Genomic DNA, 7,834 nt, shown 5'->3' on the forward strand with positions numbered 1-7,834 from the left:
ACACTAGAATAATTGCAAATTGGATATGCATTCCCAGGCAAACAAGAAGTATCTCCACGGTGTGGTCTGCATAGTCATTAAGATGCTAACTTTTCCTTGTAACTCCTCTGTGTGTGTGTGTGTGTGTGTGTGTGTAAGAGGTGTCTACTACCGCAACATATAATCACAGCAGATTTATTTCTCTCCCTTTCTCTCTCTCTCTCTCTCTCTCTCTCACACACACACACTCACTGTGTGTGTGTGTGTGTGTGTGTGTGTGTGTGTGTGTGTAAAAGAGGTGTCTACTACCGCAACATTTAATCACAGCAGATTCTTTCTTTCTCTCTCTCTCTCTCTCTCTCTCTCTCTCTCTCTCTCTCTCTCTCTCTAACACAGTGTAGTAAACCTTTTCCTAAGTTGGTTTATGATATATACTCTACTATTCATATATTAGTTGTTCGGACTACACGTAATTAGAGAGGTGCTTGAACTACAGAAGCCCCTAGCTGGCTGTGAGCGAGAGTATGGAGGGTACCGGGTATGATTATGGGGTTGGAGAGAAAGTGGGCGGCTGGGTGGGAGTGTGGGACTCTGAGGAAGGGAGGAGGAGGGGATACCTCTCCATCGACAGTGTTACAAACACCTTAGTCCACGGAAAAGGAAACGAACTTTTTCCAACGTCTGTACATAGGGCTGTGCTAGGGAGGAATGGTAATTCAGGTGCAAACGTGAGGAGGGGAAGGTCCAGCAGGGAGGGAAAAGTGGAGGCTGAGGGCAAAGTGGTCCGAGAAGAGGGTAGGGATGGAAGAGCCCCTGATGTGGGACGGCACTAGCCCTGAGGTTAAGATGTGACCAAGAGTACCTCCACGAGCGTGTGTGGCACCACCAGTGTCCCAGTGAGTATTTATCGAATGATGTATTCAATGAGAGGAAGCACATTACAATTTGGAGAAGGGGAGAGGTCACCCAGAGCAGGCTGTCAGCCATTAAAGTCACCCATGTAGATCACGCCACGAACTGTAGGAGTAGGAGGGCAGGGAGATCAATCCTTCCAAGGGCAGAATAGATGCTACATAAGCAGATCCTGCCATCACCCAATGTGGCCTCAAATAGCTGAAAGATCATATCATCATCTACAGAGCAGCAGAGAAGTTGATGTGGTATGGAGGAATGAATGTAACTAAGGAGACCATTCTTGGTGAGACGAACATACGAAATGTAGCCAGAAAGTGAGAAAGTCTCTTCCCCAGGTAGAGAAAGACCAACAAAAACTTCTTGAATGAATATAATATGTGAGTCAAGGATGTTTCAATTGACATCTGATTCTACAGGCATTCGAAACATGATGTGGCATTCGTTTAGCAAAGTTTATGTTTAGGTTTTGGGGGACCAGGCAGGGATCAGGATGTAGCACAAGTACTGCCTTGTGGTGTAGGATGTGAGGGGTCCTTTGTCGATAGATCATTGATCCTTTCAACGTTAGAGGTGGTAGCATCCATCTTCTTTGTGATGGTGGTGACAGTAGTGATGATAACCTGATTAGACGCAAAAAGAGAAGCCAGTGTGCTTTCGGTGCTGGTGTGCTGACTGATCAAGCCATCAATGTGTCCCTCAGTGGCATCAAAGCATGCCATAAATGCTGTGCACCAAGACATCAGAGAGGCAACGGCTTCACAGAAGGCAAGTATTTGTGCAGAATTGGGAGTGGAAGAAGAGGCAGGTGAGGAGGCTGCACCAGATGGCAGTGACAATGGTGGTGGTGATGCATGTGGTAACTGCTCTAGGAGTCATAGCAGGGCCTAAGCGTTTGGTACAACCATGCCACACATTGACTCCTGGCTTATAACAACAAGGACGTCTCCATTGTGAGGTGTCTGGTCCAGCTAAGTGTAGTGGTTCCAAATTAAAAGTGGTAGAAGCAGTGGTGGATGGCAAAAAGGTGTGATATGGGCAAGTCTTTGAGGCAAGGTTGGCAGCACACCCCACACACTTCTCTGAGGTAGAGCAGTAATGTGGTATATGTCCGATTCTCCAGTATTTAGAGCATCACGACTGTTTCATATGCAAGATTGAAAAGGAAAATTTACATTCTATAATATTTTATCTATAAGCTACCACTTTGGATAACTTGAAAGAGAAAATAATAAAGTAAAATGAATAATGAAATAAATGAATACGGTATGACATTACAGTATGTATGCGTACGTTGACTGAACAAAGTGTCTGAAGACACAGTGTGGATGTTCAAGGGTGGTGCAGCAGCCTTGCCTGGTGCTTTTAAGGTAGGCAGCAGTCAATCAGTCCCCGGCTCCATTCATTCCACTGTGACAGGGAATTTTCCCATGTGGGACAAGTATACAAGGTACCTAGTGAAGCAGTGACCCCTGGAACATTATAAAAATCCTGATGGTAGTCACTTAACTAACAGGGACCCTCAGTGATCCACAGACCATCACAGGTCGAAAGTAAAAATAGTGACCATTGACTCGGGGCTATCTGTGTAGATCCTAGTCTGTGCTTATATTACATCATTTGCATTTTAATGAACTGATAAATATATAATGATGTGTCACAATGGTAATTACGGGGGTGTTAAGTTTACAGGGAGTCTTGCAGACAGGAGGGGAATGAACTTATATTTAGCTGGTAAAAGTAAGTTATTCGGAAAGAAAAAAAGTCAGCTGAGGATTCCCGTGCAAATACTTGTCTCTTTTGTTTTTAAATGTCTTATCTGAGATACTGTTAACTGTGTCTGAGGGTAATCTGTTCCATATATTTACGACTTTGTTGACGAAGATGTAAGAGTGTTTTGCTTCATGGGAATGGAAATGCATTCCCATAGTTTTGCAACCATTACTCCTGGTTTGGCTCAACTCGTCTATTTTGAAATATTTTTTCATTTCTAAGTTGTCATATCTCTTTATAATTTTGACAGTTTCAATAAGGTCACCTCTTAACCTGCACTTCGTTAGGCTAAATAATTTAAAGTTTTTCAAGGCATTCTTCATATTGCTTGTTTCTCAGTCATGGTATAATTTTTGTGATTCTTCACTGTCTTTTCTCTATTTTTTCTATGTCCTTTCTGTAGTATGGAGGCCAGAACCGCACACAATACTTGAGATGGGGGTGCACTGGCGAGTTGTACAAGACAAGTGTGACTTTTTCCGATTTAAACACAAAAGTTCTTCCGCATAAAACCCACCAATTTGTTTGGAGTTTTAACTGCCTCGGTGCACTGCTTACGCATTCTTATGTCATTTCAAATTATCACACCAAGATCTTTTTCGTTTCCTGTAATTGACAACTACAGTAGATATTGTTCATTCATGGCTGTTCTTATTTCTAGTATGAAGTACTTTGCATTTTTCTATGTTGAATTTCATTTGCCATTCATCTGTGCAGCTTGGCAAAGTATTGAGGTCATTTTGTAACTGCTGCCACTGTTACTCTGAAGTTACTTTAATGAATATTTTAGTACCATTTGCAAATTTGGACATTTTACAATTTAAATGCTAATCTATGTCATTTATGTAGATAAAAAGTATCGGTCAAAGTACTGAGTCCGGGGGAATGCCACTAATCACATTTGGATTCCTTTCTGTTTATTGCAGGTCGTTGTTCTTTTCCGTTTATCACAGCCCATTGTTTTCGGTCTGAAAGCCAGTCTTGTAATCATTTCTGCTATTTCCTTTTTTTCCATGGGCTTCTATTTTGCTTATGAGAGGCTTGTGAAGGAGAGCATCAAATGTTTTCTGAAAGTCGAGGTAAATTATATCTACTGCCTCTGAGTCATCGTATGATTTCTGAAAATCATGAAAGAAGTCCAGTAAGTTAGTTAAGCATGAATGTCAATGTCTGAGTCCATGCTGCGAGTCTTTACTTATATTATTTTTCTCTAGATAATTAACTGGTGTACGTCTTTTTACTGCTTCCATTAATTTGCCAACTACTGATAGTAAGCTGATTGGTCTGTAATTTCCTTGGAGTGACTTATTTCCATTTTTGAAAAGTGCTGTTTCATTTGTCAGTTTCCATTCGCATGGAACTTTCCCAGTACGTAAGAGAGTGGCAGCAATAACTCCTTTTTTGCTTCTTTGAGAAATCTCAGTGATATCTTATTAGGGCCTGGGGTTCTTATATATTTTGTACTATTTATGACTGAAAGGATATCGATATTGTGGATGGTGTAGTTACTGAGGACGGTGCTATTTGCTTGGTTTATGGGTGACAATAGACTTCTGGTGGTATTTTCTTCTGCACGAATGGAAGCAGAGTAATCGTTCAGAATGTTCGCCATTTCAACCTCATTTTCAGTGTGCTTGCCACTGTTCGTTTCAAGAGGGCCTATTGATGTAGTCATAACCGTCTTTCTAATGTAACTGTGAAATTCTTTTGGATTTAATTTGCACATATTAGCAGAGCGGATCTCCAGTGCTCTCTTGCTTCATTTGATAAGTCTTTTCTATACGTGAAGTAGATTATCATCCTCTAATTTATCATACGTCATCTGTATTTTGTGGTAAACATGTTTTTTGGCTATTAAGCTACTTCTAATTTCAATGGACCACCACTTTGGTTTACTATTACCAGCTGGACACCTGTTAGGCAGTGATACATATGACTTTGCTGCTTCATTAACAATTTCGGTGAAAATTTCCCATGATTGGTTTATGTCATCTGTTTCAGTCATTTGAAACTAATCCATAATTGTAAGTAGGGCTCTGAGTCTGGTGAAAGGCACTCTATGATAGTCTGGAACATTTAGCTCTCTGTTTCTTTCACTTTTTCAGTAGTATTATTAGACTATATAATTCGATGGTCACTGGAACTAAACTCAGGTCAGATTTTGACATTGCTAACTAGGTTATCATCTGTAGTCAAGATGATGTCTAGGATACTGTTTCCTCTCGTTGGGTATTCTATGTGATGTAGATCTGCGTAAAGCTCTTGTCCTGAGTGTACAGTTAGTGGTTCACCTCACTTTGTTACTGGTAGATTAAAGTCACCAAAAATGACTTTATGCTCGTGACAACAAGTTTCCTCAATTTGATAATAAAGTTTTTCATCTGTGCCAGTTGGCTGTGCTGGAGGACAACAGACGAGACATATATTTATTTCATCCGATTTAATACTCAGTTGAACGTAACTGGCATCCACGTTGGTAATCACAGGTTTGGATAGCACAAGCGGGTGGAAACTAGTTTTCATGTATGGTAAAACACCGCCACCAGCTTGGTGTGATCTCTCACAGCTGAAAATATTGTACCCAGTTAATGAGTATTCTGCTAAAAAGTCATGGTCAGATGTGTTATTCCAGGACTCTGTGATGTCAACGACGTCATAATTTTCTAGATTAATAAGAGATTCTAAATCTTAATATTTGTTGCATAGACTACATACATTAATATACCATACTCTGATTCTGTCCCAGACAGTTGATGAACTGACTTTACGAGCATTTACGTTGAGGCTGCTGCTCCCGGATGCTCCTTTTTTTTTTTTTTTTTTTTTTTTTGAAGAGGGCAACCTTATCATGCAAAAGTCTACCTAGCCATGCCGCTCCTGCCCAGTCAAAATGGAGACCATCTTTCTGGAGAAGAATATGTTGCTCATAGATATGGTCCCACAGTTTGACAAATTGACTCCTTCTTGCATGCAGAGATTTAAGACGGTTGTTTGTGCTGAAAGCCTTATTGTAGAAGTTATTTTCAGCACTGATCCTTGGGAGTATGCCGGATATTATTACATTAGAGGACTTTAATTTAATTTGTTTGATCATCTCATGATACTTTGCTAGCAATTCCTCCAATCTGTTGTGCTCCAGATTGTTTTTACTGACATGAATGACGTAGATTTTTCTCATTAGCGTCTTTTGTGATCTCATTGCAGACATTTGTAATATCACGTAGTCCACCTTCTGGAAAACGGTACCTCTTTCTGCTGCTGGGGGCGTGTCCACAAAATTCCTCCAGCTGACCGCATACAATGGAGTCCCCAGTAAGCCTGATTTCTTCCTTCTCGTCAACATTTTGGCAAGGATCTAGTAGCGACTGTATGTGGGTATGGGGGAGGTGCTTCCTTATACCTATTACTGGCTTTGCGCCGTATCTTACTGTAGTAAGGGGGACTTGGTGAGGGAAGTACGGAATCACTGGGCGAGGAAGATACACTTTCGTTTGTAACTGCCTGATGGGCAGGGGCTGGTACGGGCTCGATTTGCACGTGTCGTTCCTCTTGAGTATTGTCACTGACTCTTACGTTTGCTGCTACGAACTCCTTTAGTGTCTCAAACTCTGCCTTTAGTTCCCTGTAATTTCTCCACAGTTCATCTAATCCTTCTAGTTCTCTCCGCATGATGCATAGTTTTCACACAGGTGACCAAAAGTAGTCCAAAAAATACTGAGGATCAAAACGACTAGTACACTTCTGGCAGGTCTTCAAGATGGACGGCATTGTGAGAGGTAATATTTCTAAAATACCACGAAAAGAAATGTAAGAAAAATACAACTGGATAAGGGATGTTGTTACAAATGTATAATTTACTTTATAAATGAAATATTGAATTACTAGGGAGATACACTTTCTATATACTAAATTTCTATATCTGTGAAAAAGAATAGAAAATCTACTTGCTGTGATGTTACCTAACTTACTGTGAAATGTAGAAATACGCTATAAAATTATTCACTTAAAATAATAACAGAATGGTGGGAAAAATCAAAACTGAACCTAGTTTCACTCAGCAAACAATTGTTTATACAGTGAAAAAACTGTTTTACTGGTGAGGCAACATACACACAGTTAACACACAGCTGTAGGCTACCTCTGTACACAAGACAATGCTAATCCCTTCCACCAAAACAGCAAGCAACCAGATATACATTAGTTTGACTTTATGGCGCCAAACTTAAACAGCTGATGATGGGAAAACAGTCAAAACAAAGAAAACCCTGTTTGGTGAATGCACTTTCAATATACTAACACCCATTACTAATAAGAAAGGTATTATACTTGCTATGATATGGTTCTAACTTACATTCACCTGCGAGAAAAATACGTTATGTAATGACCGAGAATATGAAAATAACAGGCGGGGAAACGAAAAGCTGGGAAACAAAACAACTGGGCAGGGGAATGCTTTACACCTTGAATGAAAGGCATGATGATGGTGATGTTGTTGATGATGGTGATGATGATGATGGTGATTGATGATGATTGATGATAGATGACGATGATAGCCTAATGATGATGATGATGATGATGACGATGATGATGCTGGTGACTGATAAATGATGATGATAATGATGGTGATTATGATGCTGATGATCATTGTGATGATTGTGATGGTTGCGATGATACTATTGATGATGTATCGTGGAGACGATGATGGTGATGCTGCTGCTAATGATGATGATTGATGATTCACGATGACAGTGGCAATGTTGATGATGATGATCCATGATGATAATGATTATGATGATGATGACGATGAGAATGATGATGATGATATTGATGATGAAGATGATAGTTATGATGATGATATTAGTGATATTGATGACGATGACAATGGTGATGATCATGATCATGATGATTAATGATTGATGATTGATGATGATGATGATGATGATGATGATGATGATGATGATGATATACAAGATGTTGTTGATGGTAATGATGTTGTTGGTGATGGTAGTAATGATGATGATGGTGATGGTGATGGTGGTAATGGTGATGGTGGTAATGGTGATGATGGTGATGGTGATGATGTTAATGATGTTGGTGATTGATGAGTGACGATTATGACTGATGTTTGATTGATGATGATAATGATTATCATGATTGATGATATTTATGA

Source organism: Coenobita brevimanus, chromosome 40 (genome assembly GCF_032717465.1).
Source record: "Coenobita brevimanus isolate Jiangsu-jjx chromosome 40, ASM3271746v2, whole genome shotgun sequence".
In the NCBI taxonomy this organism is placed as follows: Eukaryota; Metazoa; Arthropoda; class Malacostraca; order Decapoda; family Coenobitidae; genus Coenobita; species Coenobita brevimanus.